General features: G+C 45.0%; 1 long non-coding RNA gene across 1 annotated transcript; it reads right to left on the bottom strand.

The window, feature by feature from the left end:
• Window positions 1-2,218: 2,218 nt before the first annotated feature.
• LOC140203778 (uncharacterized) lies at window positions 2,219-19,992 on the bottom strand. Its single transcript, XR_011887396.1, has 3 exons — window positions 19,871-19,992; window positions 5,428-5,518; window positions 2,219-2,825 (listed from the first exon to the last, which is right to left on the bottom strand). It is a non-coding gene; the product is annotated as an uncharacterized lncRNA (long non-coding RNA).
• Between the last annotated feature and the right edge of the window lie 345 nt (window positions 19,993-20,337).

Consider the following 20,337-nt stretch of genomic DNA (forward strand, 5'->3'; position numbering starts at 1 on the left):
CCCATCCTCTGGGTCCCCCCCCTTGTCTTTCTCCCTGGGCCTCCTGTCCCATGATCATCTCGTATCCCTTTTGCCAATCACCTGTCCAGCTCTTGGCTCCATCCCTCCCCCTCCTGTCTTATCCTATCATTTTGGATCTCCCTCTTCCCCTCCAACTTTCAAATCCCTTACTCACTCTTCCTTCAGTTAGTCCTGACGAAGGGTCTGGGCCTGAAACGTCGACTGCACCTCTTCCTACAGATGCTGCCTGGCCTGCTGCGTTCACCAGCAACTTTGATGTGTGTTGCTTGAAATTCCAGCATCTGCAGAATTCCTGTTGTTTGTTGTGTTGTTAATGTATGAGGAGTGTTTGATGATTCTGAGCCTATACTCATTCAAATTTAGAAGAATGCAGGGGTGGGGGCATCTCATTGAATCGTACCGAATATTGAAAGGGCTAGGTGGGATGGGGAGGGGATGTTTTTAATAGTGTTTAAAACCAGAGGGCACCACCTCAGAATAGAGAGGCATCCATTTAGAAGAGAGGTGAAGAAAAGAATTCTTTGGCCTGAGGATGACTAATCTGTGGAATTCATTGCCACAGACGGCTGTAGAGGCCAAGTCTTTGGGCATATTTCAAAGCTCAAAGGTTAAAGGTTCGTTTTATTATTGAATTATGTATGTAGAATACAACTCAGAAATTCGTCTTTTCCAGATAGCCATGAAATAAAGAAAAAAAACAATGCAGTTGTTGAAAGAAAAGACATTAAACCCAGTACCCACCCACCCCCCATGAAAAAGAAAAAGGAACAAAACCCCTCTTATCCCCTCCCTTGCACAAAACTAACATATCGCCCGCAAGGAAAAAGAAGCTGCGACAATAACATCAAATCCCTAAACCCCCTTCTCACATACAAAAGCTAACATATTCCTCACACAGAAAACCACCAACAGGAACATCAGACCCCAATTCCCCAACCCCTCCCTCACACAAAATCTAACATATCGCCAACCCTGAAAACAGCAACAAGGACATGAAACCCCTCCAAGCCCCACGCCCCCAGTCAGCAACAAGAAAGAAAACACAGAAGACTGAAGGAGACCAGCATGAACTACAGTCCACACCAATAATCACATCAGTCTCGGAATTTCGAAAACATCTTACGTTAACATGGAGGAGAGTGGCTGCTTGAACACAGTCCTTCTGTGGAGAGTGACCGTTGACCCGCAGTCTCCCAAGCAGAGTGACCTCTGACCCGCGCTATCCCAAGCAGAGTGACCTCTGACCTGTGGCCCTCCCAAGCAGAGTGACCGTTGACCTGTGGTCTCCCAAGGAGAGTGACCGTTGACCTGCGCTCTCCCAAGGAGAGTGACTGCTGACCCAGCCTCCTCTGCATTCGCCATGATGTTTCAATCTTCCTTGACACTTTGACAGGTGAGAGAAGGAGTTGATCATGGTCTCTGGTCTTCTCGAGGCAGCTCGTGCTTGCAGTCCTCTCCTGAAATCTTCTCAGGGACAGAAGAACGCTAGATCACTCATTCCAACCCCAAACTGGCTCCAACAGTTTCTGAAACACAATAGAGATAAAAAAGAGTAAGTAGAAGATGTAAAAAAGTGGAATTATTGACTATCTGAAAGATGTCACCCTAGGGATTGCTGTTTGCTGGCATCATCTTGACTGAAATATTTTGGATTGGACAGGGCATCAAAGGTTATGGGGAGAAGATGGGAGAATAGGATTGAGAGGGATACTAAATCAGCCATGATGGAATGACAGAACAGACCAGATGACTGAAAGGCCTAATTATACACCCATGTCATAAGGACTAACCTAGTTGCATTTTGAGGCGGGTGCTGTTTTAATTTTGTGATCTGGACAAATTCAGATTTGAAGAACGAAGGATGATTTATGGGGTGATTCCATACTACAGGGTACAGGCCCTTTGGCCCACAATGTTATGCTGACCTTTTTAACCTACTCCAAGATTAATCTAGCACTTCCCTCCTACAAAGCCCTCCACTTTTCTTTCCTCCTTGTGCCTATCTAAGAGTCCCTTATGGTCACTGTTACATCTTGTAAGTTCAAAACATTAAATTAATTCAAACAAAGCCATGGGAGTCCAAAATGCAAGTATAACTTTGTTTATTTTAAACGAGGTGCACACATATCACATGGTAACGTGATGACTTATGCAATTACGTACTTTTACATATAATCTATAATTAATTATTTAAATGAACCAGAATGCTTAATCAACCAATATATATCGTCAATTTAGGCTTATTGTCATTTAACTATGTACACGTATACCGTCAAATGAGACAATGTTTCTCCAAACCAGGGTGTAAAGCACAGTAGTACACATAGCACACAAAACGCATAATATTTTATGAAAGTAAGGATAAAATCTACAGATGGATTAAATGGAAACAAACTGAAGTGCATAAATTAAATATTGAAAGATACAGAACAAATTAACCAGTGACATTTCATTTGTGATGCAGCAGGGAGTTCAGAAGCCTAATGGCCTGAGGGAAGAAACTGTTCCCCATCCTGACCGTTCTTGTCTTTGTGCATCGGAGTCTCCTGCCTGATGGTAGAAAGTCAAAGACGATGCTGGATGGATGGGTGGGGTCCTTGATAATACTAAGAGCCCTGCCTACGCAGCGCTCCTGATAAATGTCCCCGATAGATGATGGGGAGGCCCCTATGATCCTCTCAGCCATTCTCACAGTCCTTTGTAGGGTTTCCAGTCCGATGCTCGGCTGCTCCCAGACCAGATGGAGATGTAGCTCATCAGGATGCTCTCAATAGTGCTTCTGTAAAATTCTGTGAAAATGGGGGCTGGGCGGGGGGGAGCCAAAAATTACTCAAATATTATTGAAATATTAAATACACAATAGTTCTGATGTATAAACTTTTTCATTAACTTCTTCACTGGAATCTATTAATACATGGTTTAATTCAGTTGAATTACATCATTAAAAATTTCTGAGTAAAAGCAAGGCGTAAAATGATTAATCATTCAATCCATCTGACTCATCCTGCCACGGAACTCAGAAATATATATTTTGCAAACAGTTCAACGATTTAAAGATTCAAAGTTCAAAATGAGTAACAAACGTCACTGTTTACAACCCTGAGGTTTATTTTCCTGTGGGCAAACTCAATAAATCTATAGAATAGTAAACACAACAGAATCAGGTTTAATATCATTGGCATATGCTGTGAAATTTGTTAACTTTACGGTATGGCAGCAGTAGAATGATATAATAAATATAAAGAAAAAGATTAATTTAAGTACGGTATTAATTTTGCTTACAATATTATGTAACTATTAAATAGTTAAGTTAAAACAAGTAGCGCAAAAAAACAGAAATAAAAAAAGTAATGAGGTTGTATTCGTGGGTTCAATGTCCATTCAGGAATCACATGGTCATCACCTATCGGTCCGTCAGGTTATCTGATTAATACATAGAAGCTTGGAAGAGATTTTGCATCCCCTGACTACCACAGTGCAGGAACAGTGGGGGGAGCTTTCTGCCCCAATCCTTTCCCCCCCCCCTCTCCTCTCTTGTTTCCTCCGCTAGCTCTCTGTCTTGTTTTCTTTCGGTCTCCCCTCTGTTCAGGAGGAAGATGCAGAGGGCCGGGTGGGGGGCAGACGTTGTTGTTCACTGTTGTCCCAGAGGAGCCTTACGAGTCTCGCCTTGGAGGAGCAGAGGGATCTTGGGGTACATGTCCACAGATCCCTGAAAGTAGCCTCACAGATAGAGCGGGTAGTTAAGAAAGCTTTTGGGGTGTTAGCTTTCATAAGTCGAGGGATAGAGTTTAAGAGTCGCGATGTAATGATGCAGCTCTATAGAACTCTGGTTAGGCCACACTTGGAGTACTGTGTCCAGTTCTGGTCGCCTCACTATAGGAAGGATGTGGAAGCATTGGAAAGGGTACAGAGGAGATTTACCAGGATGCTGCCTGGTTTAGAGAGTATGCATTATGATCAGAGATGAAGGGAGCTAGGGCTTCACTCTTTGGAGAGAAGGAGGATGAGAGGAGACATGATAGAGGTGTACAAGATATTAAGAGGAATAGATAGAGTGGATATCCAGCGCCTCTTCCCCAGGGCACCACTGCTCAATACAAGAGGACATGGCTTTAAGGTAAAGGGTGGGAAGTTCAAGGGGGATATTAGAGGAAGGTTTTTTACTCAGAGAGTGGTTGGTGCGTGGAATGCACTGCCTGAGTCAGTGGTGGAGGCAGATACACTAGTGAAGTTTAAGAGACTTATAGACAGGTATATGGAGGAATCTAAGGTGGGGGCTTATATGGGATGCAGGGTTTGAGGGTTGGCACAACATTGTGGGCCGAAAGGCCTGTACTGTGCTGTACTATTCTATGTTCTATGATGGAGCTGAGTGAGTTTACTAGTTTCTGCAACTTACTTTGAGTCAATGAAAGGACACCCAACTAGGGCATTTAACCAGAGTACAGACTGTGTAAAGTACAGAAAGAGAGAAATAATCATAAATAAATAAATAAGCAATGCATATCGAGAACAAGAGAGAGTACAGATGAATAAATAAAGTCCTTTTGAATGCAAAGTGGTCATAGTGTCGCCAAGATGTACATTAAGGTTATGCCAATTGTTCAAAGGTAATTTTTATTATCAGAGTACATAAATGTCACCACATACAAACATGAGACAACCAACTGTGCAAATGCAAATATAAGTAAATAGCAATAAATAACAAGAACATGAGATAATGAGAAAAAGAGTCCTTAAAATGAGATCATTGGTTGTGGGACCATCTCAATGATGGGGCAAGCGAGTGTAGTTAACCGCTTTGGTTCAAGAGCCTGATGGTTGAGGGGTAGTAACTGTTTCTGAACCTGGTGGTGCAAGTCCTGAGGCTCCTGTAGCTTCTACCTGATGGCAGCAGCGAGAAGAGAGCGTGTCCTGGGGTGGTGGGAGAGGGGTGGGTGCCTGATGATGGATTATGTTTTCCTGCAATAGCATTTCACATAGATGTGCTCAATGGCTGGAACGTCTTTACCCATAATGGACTGGGCTATTTTAACTACTTTTTGCAGGGTTTGTGAATATGACATTGGAATCTTGTTACCTTTTAGTTAGATATGCTGCTTTGGCACATTATAACTCAATGTAAGTAGTGCCCATGTTGTCTAAACTTAGGTTTAATTGGAAGTTAGTGGTCAAAAACATGATTCTGGGAATTAGGTCAGTGTACCTTAGCTCAGTCATTCCATGCCTACTGTGGTTTGTCTTGACTTTCTGCAGGGATCACTCTGTCCGTGATTCCCTTATCCATTCATCCCTCCCCACCAATCTCCCTCCTGGCGCTTATCCCTAAAAGTGGACCAAGTTCTCCACCTGCCCATTCGCCTCCTCCCTCACTTCCAAGTACTTCAAGGTGAGGCAACACTTTACCTGCAAGTCTGTCGGGGTTATCTACTGTATCCGGTGATCCCGATACATTGGTGAGAACCGACGTTGATTGGCAGACGGCTTTGTCGAGAACCTTTGGGGTAGAGAATTCCAAAGACATACAACTTTAAAGGGGCAACTCTTTACGGTGAGTACTTGACACCTCATTTAGATTCTCCAAGCAATATTCATGCCCTGAAGCTCTCTCAGTATCGCTCAGGCCTCAACCTGTTCACATATCATTCTTCATTATCGGCCAGTCCTACATTTCTGTCATTCAGTGATGCATCACTGTCCTGCTTCTAAGGAAATTGCATCCTTCCTTTTTATGGATTGCAACCAGAATTGAACATGGAGACATAGAAACATAGAAAATAGGTGCAGGAGTAGGCCATTTGGCCCTTCGAGCCTGCACTGTCATTCACTACAATTGTGGCTGATCATCCAACTCAGAACCCTATACCTGTCTTCTCTCCATACCCCCTGACCCCCGTAGCCACAAGGGCCATATCTAACTCCCTCTTAAATATAGCCAATGAACTGGCCTCAACTGTTTTCTGTGGCAGAGAATTCCACAGATTCACCACTCTCTGCGTGAAGGAGTTTTTCCTCACCTCGGTCCTAAAAGGCTTCCCCTTTTTCCTCAAACTGAGATGAGTTATACAGCTCTTGTTACATGCATGTGCAGTTCAGCTCTTTGAGTGAAAATGCAGAAAGTGTGAAGTTAATAACTCATCTCCTTCTACCTTAGGCCACGAACTTATCAATCACCCCTGCTGTGGACCACTTCTACAAAGAAGGGATCTGTATGCTCCACGACCGCTGGACTAAGTGTGTAAATGTAGGAGGGGACTATGTTGAAAAATAAATGTGCTAGGTTTTCTAAAATTGACTCCTTCTACCTCAGGCCACAAACTTGTCAATCACTCCTCATAATATCAACAAGATCAAGGAAATGATTAATGACTTCATGAGGAGGAAGCCAGAGGTCCATGAGTCAGTCCTTATCAAAACATCAGAGGTGGAGAGAGCCAGAAACTTTAAATTCCTCAGGGTTATCATTTCAGAGGAAATCCTGTGCCCAGCATGTAAGAGCAATTATGAAGAAACCATGGCAGTGCCTCAACTTCCTTAGGAGTTTGCGAAGATTCAGCATCTAAAACTCTGCCAAAGTTCTATAGACAGGTAGTGATTCATCACTGGTCTCATCACAGATCTCCTCCAAGGGGAGCACAACTTTGTCGTTGGGTTTGGAGGCTTGCGTGCCTCAATGATCCGGAGAGCTATGTTGGCTGGGGTCAGGGCTTCATGCTTTGGCTCTTGGTGGGGTCACCCATGCCAAACAGGTCAAAGGGTAGAGGCCAGACTGAGAGTGGTCCACCGGTCCTCCAGGTTCGGGGGTTCATCTCAGGGCTAACAACCCTGACTGGTAAAACAAAATTGTTACGGAAACAGCAATGAAGAATCCTTCTACGTCCGAGTGTGACAGTATTCCTGAGTCTCCACCTGGGACTTAGATGACTGACAGTTGAGAAAACCAGGAGGAAGCTACTGACACGATGAAGGAAGCCCTGAACACCACCAGAGATGGAGGACCTTCATTGCTGCCCGAACCGCCAGCGGTGTCACAGGCAGTGAGTAGAGAACATCATGGCCTGGTCTGGAATCATCAATGCACTTGAATGGAAAATCCTACAAAAAGTAGTGGAAACAGGCCAGTCCATCACGGGTGAAGCCCTCCCCACCGTTGAGCACGTCCACACGAAACGTTGTCACAGGCAAGCAACATCCATCATCAGAGATCCCCACCAGCCAGGACATGCTCTTTCCTCACTGCTGCCATCAGGACAAAGATTCAGGAGCCTCAGGACTCACACCACCAGGTTCAGGAACAGTTACTACCCTCAACTATCATACTCTTGAACCAAAGGGGATAACTTCACTCAACTTCACTTGCCCCATCAATGAAACATTCCCATAACCTATGGACTCACTTTCAAGGACTCTTCATCTCACATTCACATTAGTCATTGCTATTTATTTATTATTATTAATTTCTTATTATTATTAAGTTCCCACAACTATTAATGTACTTGTATAGTTTGTTGTCTTCTGCATTCTGGTTGATCACCCTAATTGGTGCAGTCTTTCATTGATTCTGTTGTGGTTATTACTCTATTAAGGATTTATTGAGTATATAGATAGGAAAATGAATCTCACAGACATTACAGTACTTTAGTAATAAATTTGCTTTGAACTTTGAACTTTGTATTCCATTTCCCTTGCATTAAGTTTTAGATTTCCTAACTGCTTGCTGAATTTTCCTGCATATTGAAGTGTTTTTTCTACACATTTGAGAAAATGCTTTCATTAACTCAAGAGAGTCTGCAGATGCTGGAAATCCAGAGCATCACGCACACAATGCTGAAGGGACTCGGCGGGTCAGGCAGCATCTACGGAGAGGAATGAACAGTCGATGCTTCGTGCCCAGACTCTTCTTCAGCACTGGAAAGGAAGGTGGAAGGAGCCAGGATAAGGTGGTCAGGGGAAGGGAAGGAATATAAGATGACAGGTGATAGGGGGAAAGTAGATGGGTGGGGGGTGGAACATTGAAATGAGAGGCTGGGAGGTGACAGGCTGAAGAAGGAGGAAACTGATAGGAGAGGAAAGTGAACTGAGGGAGAAAGAGAAGGAGGAGGGCACCAGAGGGAGGCGATGGGCAGTTGAAAGGAGCAGGGGTAAGAGGGGAGCCGGAATGGAAAATGAGAGAAGGAGGAGTGGGAGAGAAATGATCAGAAATTGATGTTTATGTCGTCAGTTAGAGGCTATCCAAAGGATTCCAAGTTACTTAGTAGCAAAGTATGCAACCCTGAGACCCGCCTTCCCCACAGACTGCCATGGAACCCATTCAAAGAAAAAAAAAGAACATGGAATATGAGGTGTTGCTCCTCTGACCTGAAAGTGGCAGTAGAGAGGCGACAGACCGACATGTCGGAATGGGAATGGGCAGTGGAATTAAAGTGGTTGGCCATTGCAAATCCTGCCTCTTGCAGACAGAGCGAAGCTGCCCGACAGAGCTTGTTGCTTATCAGGAACTGAGGCCGTGATTTTCATTATCGGAACAGGGCTTAGAATCTGATAATGACCTTTCTTTATATTTTTTAATCTTCAACTAGTAGTCTCTGTAGTACAAACACATATTACCCTCAACCGCGTGAGTCTTTATCTTCTGCAAACACCTACTGTGCATTTTGAACATTGATGTGCCCTTCATGAACCAGCTTATAAATAACTCCCTTGGTGTGGAGTTACACCTGTGCCAGCTGGTTCATTCGCTTGTCAGATATGTCTGTGCTAAGCCAGTTAACAAGTGCCCGGGAGAGCTGGAATTGGTCGCAGGGTTGAGGTCAGAACTCTGGGGGGGGGGGAGGGCGGGTCACAGGGATCAGCCAGGTGAACCAGTCCTGATCATCGCCTGAAGGCGCGTACTGTTTGGGCACTTTGGAGCCAGCTGCTCTGAAACTTTCTCCCCCAACAAGGCCAGAGATGATATGAAGGGTCCAAATGAACGGTCTTGACTTAAAATGTTGACTGTCTACTTGCATCTGTGGATGCTGCCTGAGCTGTTGGGTTCCTGTTTGTTACCAGTAATAAATGTTTGACAAGACCCAGTAACCATAAGTGTTATACTGTAAATGGGATATTCAATTCAAGTTCCATTGTCATTCAACCATACACGAATGCTCATGAATGCAGCCAAACGAGACAGTGTTACTCCAGGGTCAAGGTACAAAACACAGTACCAACAGTCACACACAGCACAATGCACACATAACATATACAAGATAGAAAGATACAGCCATTCAGTAAAAGGGACCAAACTCAAGCCATCCTATACCGCCACAACAGGGCTTGTCTTCTGCGAAGCGAACACTGGGGTGGGGGGAGGGGCACAGTACGGACTCAGCCTGGTGGTGTGTTAGCCCCTTAAGAAGGGTGATCACAGGGAAAGACAATCACCTCATTATTACAGCAGCAGAGGCCATTTGGCCCATCAAGTCGGAGAACCATCTACTGAGCCCCGTTCCCCAGCTCTGAACTACCTTGCAAATTCTTTTCATTTGGTTACTTAGCCACTCCCCTCTTTAGTTTTGTTTCAAGATCCTCAAGACCCTAAGACCATAGACCAGAGGTTCCCAACCCAGAGTCCAAGACCTCTTGGTTAACGGTAAGTAACCATTGCACAACAAAGGTTGAGAACCCTTGCCATAGACCAAAATACTGTGTGTTAAATTTCTTCCTCATCTCAACTTTTGGTTCTTTTGCTAATCCCCCTCATTATACTGATTCTATTTCTTCTCCTTCCGTTAATGGAACCCGTTTCTCTCTTCATTCGTTTTAAGACCTCACTCAGATTTTCTTGGAACTTCCTCCGTGCAGAGACTGTAAGACGTAGAGTCAGAGAAAATTACAGCTCTCTTCGACCCATCTAGTTTGTGCCAAACCATTTAAACTGCCTACTCCCATCGACCTGCACTAGCCCATCTACTAAGTAATGTTACTTAGTAACATTAGCTACTAAGCCCAGCAGAACTCGTTTCTACTGACAGGAGAAGAGGCAAAGCCGGGTTACTGCCACCAGTCGCTTTGGAAGATGGGGCTCGTCAGCGGTGGTTGGCAGCTCATCCAGGAGAAGGAAAACTCTGATCGCAAACTTCTGCTGCCTTGCAGTCACGCCCTCTCATGGGGAGGGCCTCGGGAGTAAACCCAAGGGGAAAAATCCGGAGCTGGAGTCCCAAAGGCAGCCCTACGTTGAGTTCAACGCTGACTGGCAACTCCTGTGACGCTGTTGGGGCCAAACCATATCGGTCTTCGCTGTTCCTTTGGGTTCATCAGTTATGTTGAGAAGGGGAGCCTGCTACATGGAGAACAGCTTGCTCTCCATATTGCACTGCCCTGGTTTGTGTAGCAATATCTGTGGTCAACCCTGACACACGAAGGCCTCAACCAGTCCACACATTTATCGGAAGGATGTTATTAAACTTTTTAGAAAGAGTGCAGAAAAGGTTTAGCAGAAAACTGGGTGGACTTGGTGGCCAGTCCATGGAGAGTTATGGAGATTAGGATCTTATTCGCTGGAATTTAGAACTTTAAGGAGTGACCTGACAGAGCTACACAAGATCAATACAAGATTATTGGTATACAAAATTATGAGGGGCGTAGACAGGGTAATGGCAAGCAGACCTTTTCCACTGAGGTTGGGTGGGACTACAACCAGAGGTCATGGGTTAAGAGTAAAAGATGAAAAGTTTAAGGGGAACATGAGGGAAAACTTCTTCACTCAGAGGGTTGCGAGAGTGTGGAACGAGCTGCCAGCACAAGTGGTGGAAGCAAACTCGATTTCAACCTTTAAGCGGAGTTTGAAAGGTACATGGATGGCAGGAGCATAGACGTTCATGGTCCGGAAAAGTTCGATGGGAGTAGGTGGTTTAAATGATTTCAGCATGGACTAGGTGGCCCGAGGCGCCTGTTTTTGTGCGGTACTATGGCTTTATTTAAGGGAATTTTCGATAGGTACATGAATGGAGGAGTTTGGAGGGATATGGTCCAGGTGCAGGTCGACGGAACGAAGCTGAACATCAGGTCAGCATGGACTGGATGGGCCAAAGGGCTTGTTTCTCTGCTGTACGGCCCTATTACTCTGCGAGAGCTTAACTTCTGCAGAGAACACTGGACAACACATTTTTTCGTAAGTGTTGCTCCCTCAAAATGATTTTTTGCTTGTGATAGACCGCTTGAAACTGAACATGAATGAAATTTTAGACTTCTTGTATCACACGGGAACTTGGAGAATCAAGAAATTAACTTTTATTAAATATATTGAATTTAAAGACTTTAAAGGTTGAAAGGGTACAGTGAACATTTACAAGGATGTTGCCAGGTCTGGAGGACCTGAGTTGTAAGGAAACATTGAATAGGTTAGGACTTTATTCCTTGGAATGTAGACGATTGAGAGGAGATTTGACAGAGATATACAAAATTATGAGGGGCACAGATAAAATAAATCGAAGCAGGCTTTCCCACTGAGATTGGGTGGGACTACAACCAAAGATTATGGGTTAAGGGTGAAAGTTGAAAGGTTTAAGGGGAACAAGAGGGGAAATTTCTTCATTCTGAAGGGGTGGGAGTATGGAACGAGCTACCAGCACAAGTGGTGCATGTGAGCTCAATTTCAATGTTTAAGAGAGGTTTGGACAGGTACATGGATGGTAGGGGTATGGAGGGCTATGGTCCTGGCGCAGGTCAATGGGAGTAGGTAGTTTAAATGGATCAGCACGGACTAGATGGGCCAAAGGGCCTGTATCTGGTTTGTACTTTTCTATTTCCTGCTAAAAACAAGGCATAGGGGTAAGATTAGGGGTGAAAGTTTTAAAAAGGACATCACAGGCAGCTTCTTCCCACAAAGGGTTGTCCGTATTGGAACAGAGCTGCCAGAAGTAGTGGGTGACACTGGTACATTTGAAAGCCACCTGGATATGGAGAGGAGAGGTTTTGAGGGCTATGGCCAAGTGCAGACAGATGGGACTATACAGTCAGCATAGACAAGTAGGGCTGAAGGGCCTCTTTCCATACAGTATGAGTCTATGACTGCAGTCTTTTGGAAAGTGTTTACATTTCTCCTGAAATAGAGCATTCAGAGCTAGGCAGGAAATTTCATTTGCGGCCAAACCAGTATTTTGTTAACACTAGAAAATAGAGCAGCCCACCCTGCCCCTTAAGCTTGTCCTGTCATTCATAGAGCCATAGAGGAGTACAGCACAGAAAAAGGCCTTTCAGCCCATCACCTCCATGCCAACCCATCTGAGGAAACTGTGCAGTGGTGTCCAACGATGACAGGAGACCCGTATGTGTGGAAGAGTTTTTAAAGTGGAAAAGCCGTCGCCCTGGGGCATTTCCACTCTCCCGACTTCAGGGGTCCAGGTCCAGTGGTACGAAAAAGCATCACGAATCGGGGTCTTCCCTGGTTGCAGTGGATGACCGTGATGCCTTCTGTGCCTTGTCATGCCCTTCGCTCTCTACAGAGTGTCACAGTACCACCTTCCTGGCCACTGGATCTCACTGTAGATCAAACATGCCCAGATGCTCTTCTTTCTGCACACCACTGTTGTAACGTGTGGTTATCCGAGTTACTGTCACCTTCCTGCCAGCTTGAATCAGTCTGACCATTCTCCTCTGACCTCTCCCATTAACAGGGCGATTTCATCGACAGAACTGACACTCACTGGATGCTCTTTTTTATTTTGTTCCTCACACCATTCTCTGTAAACTCTAGAGACCGTCGTGTGTGAAAATCCCAGGAGATCCGCAGTTTCTGAGATACTCAAACCACCCCATCTGGCACCAACGATCATTCCACCGTCAAAGTCAATCAAATCGCATTTCTTCCGCATTCTGATGTTCGGTCTGAACAACAACTGAACCTCTCACCCCTGTCTGAATGCTTTTCAAAGATCAAAGTAAATTTATTTTTAAAGTACATAAATATATGGTCAACATATACAACCCTGAGATTCATTTTCTTGTGGGCATTCTCAATGTCTATAGAATAATAACCAAAACAGAATCAATGTTTTTATGCATTGAGTGACGCCACTTGATTGGCTGATTCGATATTTGCATTAACAAGCAGGTGTACAGGTGTACCTAATAAAATGGCCACTGAGTGGACATCCCCTTTAAACATTACAGTGATTTAGCTTCAAAAATATCATAATGATTTCCATCGTTTATACTCCACGCCCAAGGATCAGGGTCTTGTGAAGCCAATGGGAACGGGTGGTGGACGGTCGTATGAGCAGCCGGTGCATATCACAAGTCCTGGTTATGTGACCGCTGATTTCCGGGCAGACAATCTCTGAAGAGTATTGATAACGGCCGGGGTCACCCGTCTTGTAAAGACACTGCCCAGAAGAAGGCGATGACAAACCACTTCTGTAGAAAAGTTTGCCAGAAACAATCATGGAAGGACCATGATCGCCCATGTCATATGACATGGCTCATAATGATGACGTCATATGACATGGCACATAATGAATGCACATTACTGAAGACGTCAAGATGGGTTGGGCAAATCATGGATAAAAATATCCTGCTTTGCCCGCAACAGGCTGGATTTCCCGGTGGCCACCCATTTAAATTCTACTCCCTGGCTCCTTTCCAGCGTTTTATTTATTTAGAGATACACCACAGCATCAGCCCCCCTCTGGTCTCAAAGAGCCTGAACCGCCCAATGACACTCATGTGGCCAATTAACCTTCTAACCCTACATCTTTGGACTGTGGGAGGAAACCTGAGCATCCGGAGGAAATCCACGCGGTCATGGGGAGAACGTACAAACTCCTTACAGACAGCGGCGGGAATTGAACCTGGGTTGCTCGTACTGTAATGGTGTTACGCTGCTGTGCGCCCCATGGTCTATGGTGTCACGGTGAGACCACTCTCAGGGTGGAGGAGCAACACCTCGTACTTTGGCTGGGTATCCTCCAACCTGACGGTGTGAATGCCGACTTCTCTCATTTCCGGTCATTTCTCTCTCCTCCCTTTCTCTGTTTTTCCATTCCCCATTCTAGCTCCACTCGTAACTGTTCTCTTCTCCTTGCCTGCCCACTACCTCCCTCAGTGCCCCAACTCCTTCCCTTTCTCCCTCGAGTTACTCTCCTCTCCTGTCAGATGCCTTCTTCTTCAGTCTTTAGACTTTTCCACCTATCACTACCCGCACCCACCTACCTTCCCCTCACCTGGTCTCACCTTTCACTTACAAGAGCAAATCTGCAGACGCTGGAAATCCGAGCAACACACACAAAATGCTGGAGGAACTCAGCAGGCCAGGCAGCATCTATGGTCCAAGTTGCATGCCATCTTGGACAATGTCTCCCATCCACTACATAATGGACTGGGTGGGCACAGGAGTACATTCAGCCAGAGACTCATTCCACCGAGATGCAACACAGAGCGTCATAGGAAGTCATTCCTGCCTGTGGCCATCAAACTTTACAACTCCTCCCTTGGAGGGTCAGACACCCTGAGCCAATAGGCTGGTCCTGGACTTATTTCCTGGCATAATCTACATATCAGTATTTAACTATTTATGGTTTTATTACTATTTAATTATTTATGGTGCAACTGTAATGAAAACCAATTTCCCCCGGGATCAATAAAGTATGACTGTGACTATGACTAAAATGTGCCTCCGAAACCCCTCGCTTGTCAGATTGTACTCCTTCCCCTCCTGCACCATGTTATACTGGTCTCTTCCTGCCTCCTTTCCACCCCTGATGAAGGGTCTCGACCTGAAATGTCGACTGTTTATTGCTTTCCATAGATGGTGCATGACCTGCTGAGTTCCTCCAGCATTTTGTATGGGTTGCCCTGGACTTCCAGCATCTGCAGAATCTCGTGTTTATGAAAACATTCCCAAATCTTTTTCCTCTTTCCATGCCAGGGCAACATGTTTTGCTGAAATTTGAGCTGTTGTTGAAATGATTGGCCACTGTTCAACAGAGCAAACAGAAGTGACTAATCACCTTCATAACTATTTAACTCGCAAACTATCGTGCCTGACACTTTGACAAAAAAGTACACAAAATCGCATGGAACCAATGGCCAAATAAACTGCAAACCTCAGCAATAAACAACAGGGTGTTGAATTAAAGGATTAAAGCAAAAAAAAGAGTTAAAAACATAGGGCTTGGAGAGCAGAAACGTGACTGGCTCTTTTTGAAAGATCAGAATCAGGTTTAATATCACTGGCACATGTTGTGAGATTTGTTAACTTTGTGGCAGCTGTAAAATGCAATACATAATAATAGAGAGAAGAAACTGTGAATTACATGGAGCCTAGAAAAATAGAGGGCTATGGGTAACCCGAGGTAATTTCTAAAGTAAGTACGTGTACGGTACAGCATTGTGGGCTTAAGGGCTTGTATTGTGCTGTAGGTTGTCTATGAGTCTGTGAGTAGTTAAATTAAACAAAGGAGTGAGGTAGTGTTCAAGGGTTCAATGTCCATTCAGAAATCAGATAACAGAGGGGAAGAAGCAGTTCCTGAATCACTGAGTGTGTGCCTTCAGGCTTCTGTACCTCCTTCCTGATGGTAGCAATGAGAAAAGGGCATGTCCTGGGTGCTGGGGTCCTTAATGATGGACGCTGCCTTTCTGGGGCACCGCTCCCTGAAGATACAAACAAGAGAAAATCTGCAGATGTTGGAAATCTGAGCGACACACACAAAATGTGGGAGGAACTCAGCAGGCCAGGCAGCATCTGTGGAAAAAAGTACAGCTGGTGGGTTTTGGCCCGAAACACTGACTGTACCTTTTTCCATAGGGTGCTGCCGGGCTGGCTGAGTTTCTCCAGCACTTTGTGTGTGTTGCTCCTTGGAGTTGTCCTGGATACCACGGAACCACCCATTTGGCTGCACAGCTTCCGGTGCATCGAGCCACGTAGCCCAGCCATCCCCCAGTTTAACCCTAGACTAATCATGGACCAATTAACTTACCAACCGGTGCTCCTTTGGACCGTGGGAGGACACCGGAGCACGTGGTCACGGGGAGAATGTACAAACGCCTTACAGACAGCAGTGGGAATCGAACCCGGGTCGCCTGCACTGTAGAGTGTTGTGCTAACCACTACGCCACCATTCTAAAAGTGGCATTCGTGAAATTTCCACACGCTAGCAGACCTCTTCTCAAAAACCCCAGGCTTTTAAAATCAGGTAAGCCTTTTTCCCAACACCAGGTCAGAAACTTAACTATGTGACACCCCCGTCCTCTACCCCAAACCAGGGAAAAGCATGAAAACACATGTCACCAACCTTAAGGACTGCTTCTAACCTATCTGACCTTACCTTACCACCAGTGTTCCCTCTAATCTGTAACGCCCAGTGTACAATCTTGTGCTGTACAAGTTTTTGCCCAGTGACACCATGTGCGCACTGACTAATTTCTTGAATAAAAACATTATAAATAAGCCCGTTCTGAAATCTGCAGACAAATCATTGCAAGCGCCACACTGTCAACACCGACAGCGTCAGAGACCCGGAAAAAGAAATGTGATGGTGAAATATACTTAACATGCCGACGAGGTAGAGAGTGACAACCTTTTGTGCGCCAGTAGCAAAAGATGTGTACGTGCGCACACACCCGCACAGCTCAGAGGGAACATTGCTTGCTGCCTGTTATGCAGCTGGTGCTTAAGACAGCAATGAAGGTCCTCCATCTCTGGTAGTGTTTGGGGCTTCCTTCATCAGTCAGTAGCTTCCTCTCAGTTTTCACTACAGTCAGACATGCCAATCCCGGGTGGGCACTCAGGAACACCGTCGCATTCAGATGTAGACGGAGTCTTCGTTGCTGTTGACCCATCAGGGATGTTGGCCCTGAGTGGAACCCCTGACCCTCAAGGACCAGTGGACCACTCTTACTCTAGCCTCTACCCTTTGACCTGTTTGGCCTGGAGCCAAAGCATAAGGCCCTGACTCCAGCCAACATAGCTCTCCGGGTCATTGAGGCACGCAACCTGCAAACCCAACTGCAAGATTGTGGTCGTGTTGGGGGAGCCTCTAACCTGCTGTTATTAAACTCCTGCACCCTGGATCTTGGACCTTGAATCTTGGACCTGCTGTACAATAAAGAGGAACTGTTGACCTCGCAATCTGCCTGATCGTGGCCCTTGCTCCTTATTGTCGACGTACACTTCATTTCCTCCAAACTGTAACACCGTATTCTACATCATTAGACTTTTCCTTTAGTACCATCTCAATAATCCGCCCCTTTCCTTTCCAGTCCTGGTGGAGGGTCTCAGTCCGAAACGCCGACTGTTGATTTCCCTCCATCGATGCTGCCTGACCTGCTGAGTTCCTCCAGCATTCTGTGTGTGTTGCTCAAGATTTCCAGCATCTGCAGAATCTCTTGTACCTCTGATATACATGTTTTGAAATTATCTGAATCGATGGCAGGCAAAACTCATACTACCTTGTACTTCTTCCTCCCCTCCCCCCACCTCTGACTTCTAATTTGTTTTTCTCTCCAGTCCTGATTAAGGATCTTGGCCTGAAACGTCAACTGTTTACTCTTTTCCACAGATGCTGCCTGTTCTGCTGAGTTCTTCCAGCACTTTGTGTGTGTTGCTCTGGATTTCCAGCACCTGCAGACTTCCTCTCGTTTATGAGTAGACCAGAAGTTAGGAAGTAGAACTTGAGTAAAGACCTGGTTATCTTTTGGCAACCCATTTGTTTTAGCCTATTTAATCTGTGCTGGTTCAGTTCTATTCACTTGTTAATTTTCCCGTGACATATTCTCCCTTGAATATAGGGTTGCCAACTGTCCCGTATTAGCCGGGACATCCCATAAATTGGGCTAAATTGGTTTGTCCCATACGGTATCACCCTTGTCCTGTATTTCCCCCGCTAAGGTAGAGCGTTCCTATGAAACCGTTCGAAAGCCGAAATGGCGTAAAGCGAAGAAGCAATTACCATAAATTTATATGGGAAAAATTTTTGAGCTTTCCCAGACCCAAAAAAAACCTACCAAATCATATCAAATAACACATAAAACCTAAAATAACACTAACATATAGTAAAAGCAGGAATGATACGATAAATACACAGCCTATATAAAGTAGAAATAATGTATGTACAGTGTAGTTTCACTTAACAGAATCGGGAAGATTCAGCCAAAACCGATTTATAGAAAAAAATCGGCACGTACACGTATGCGCACACAGGTGCCCGCGCAAGGCTTCATGGTCACGGTAGTCTTTCTCGGGGTAAACACAAGTGTCCCGTACTTGACTGCTACTTTTGTCCCTTACTTGGGAGTGAGAAAGTTTGCAACCCTACTTGAACACCAATCACTTTCTCCGGCCAAATGAAAGGCCAAGAGCCTCCCTCAGTGCTACAAATCCAAGTGCAGCTTACAATATCAAGGTCCTTTCAGTGAGTTAGTTTTTAAACAGTTCTATAATAATCACCTTGAAACCAGTTATGACATGTTTAATATTTCCATTTGACATTTGTTACTTTTTAATCAACATCTTTGAACAGTGAAATGAGTTGATCATGCAATCATGCTTATCAGTCGATATTTACGTGCCCTTGGGAATGATTATACTGCCTTCTGGAATCAGTAGCAAAACCCTCCCCACCACTGAGTACACTTACACTGAGCACCCGCCACAAGAAAGCAGCGTCCCTCGTCAAGGACCCCCAAGCCACCCAGGCCACACTCGCTTCTCTCTACTACCATCGGGCAGGAGGTGCACGAACCCTAGCTCCCACTCCGCCAGGTTTAGAATCAAAATCAGATTTTTGTATCAGAATCAGAATCGGGTTTAATATCACCTACATATGCCGTGAAATTTGTTGACGTTAGAAACATAGAAAACCTGCAGCACAATACAGGCCCTTTGGCCCATAAAGCTGTGTCAAACATGTCCTTACATGTCCTTACGTATTGCACGTTGGAAGGACAAACCAACGTAGAACATACAGGGTTAATGGTAAGGCACTGAGGAGTGCAGTGGAACAGAGGGATCTGGGAATACAGATACAAAATTCCCTAAAAGTGGCATCACAGGTAGATAGGGTTGTAAAGAGAGCTTTTGGTACATTGGCCTTTATTAATCAAAGTATTGAGTATAAGAGCTGGAATGTTATGGTGAGGTTGTATAAGGCACTGGTGAGGCCGAATCTGGAGTATTGTGTTCAGTTTTGGTCACCAAATTACAGGAAGGATATAAATAAGGTTGAAAGAGTGCAGAGAAGGTTTACAAGGATGTTGCCGGGACTTAAGAAACTCAGTTACAGAGAAAGGTTGAATAGGTTAGGACTTTATTCCCTGGAGCGTAGAAGAATGAGGGGAGATTTGATAGAGGTATATAAAATTATGATGGGTATAGATAGAGTGAATGCAAGCAGGCTTTTTCCACTGAGGCAAGGGGAGAAAAAAACCAGAGGACATGGGTTTAGGGTGAGGGGGGAAAAGTTTAAAGGGAACATCAGGGGGGGCTTCTTCACACAGAGAGTGGTGGGAGTATGGAATGAGCTGCCAGACGAGGTGGTAAATGCGGGTTCTTTTTTAACATTTAAGAATAAATTGGACAGATACATGGATGAGAGGTGTATGGAGGGATATGGTCCGTGTGCAGGTCAGTGGGACTAGGCAGAAAATGGTTCGGCACAGCCAGGAGGTGCCAAAAGGCCTGTTTCTGTGCTGTAGTTTCTATGGTTCTATGGTTCTACCTTAGAGCTACCTAGGCTTTACCCATAGCCCTCTATTTTTCTAAGCTTCATGTATCTATCCAGGAGCCCCTTAAAAGACCCTATCGTTTCCACCTCCACCACCGTCACCGGCAGCCCATTCCACGTACTCACCACTCTCTGCGTAAAAAACTTACCCCTGACATCTCCTCTGTATCTACTTCCAAGCACCTTAGAACTGTTCCCTCTCGTGTTAGCCATTTCAGCCCTGGGGAGAAGCCTCTGACTATCCACACGATCAATTCCGCTCAAAATCTTATACACCTCCTAGTTGTGGCAGCAGTACAATGCAATACACAATAATAGGGGAAAAAATGAATTACAGTAAGATTTTATATATATATATACATTAGATAGTTAAATAAGAACAGTAGAAATAAAAAAGTAGTGAGGTAGTGTTCACAGGTTCAATGTCCATTCAGAAATCTGATGGCAGAGGGGAAGAAGCTGTTCCTGAATCACTGAGTGTGTGTGGTCAGGCTCCTGAACCTCCTCCCTGATGGTAGCAATGAGAACAAGGCATGACCTGGGTGATGGGGGTCCTTAATAATGGACGCCGCCTTTTTTGAGGCATCGCTCCTTGAAATTGTCCTGGATACTCTGG

The sequence above is a fragment of the Mobula birostris genome, chromosome 10 (assembly GCF_030028105.1).
Source record: "Mobula birostris isolate sMobBir1 chromosome 10, sMobBir1.hap1, whole genome shotgun sequence".
NCBI lineage: Eukaryota > Metazoa > Chordata > Chondrichthyes > Myliobatiformes > Myliobatidae > Mobula > Mobula birostris.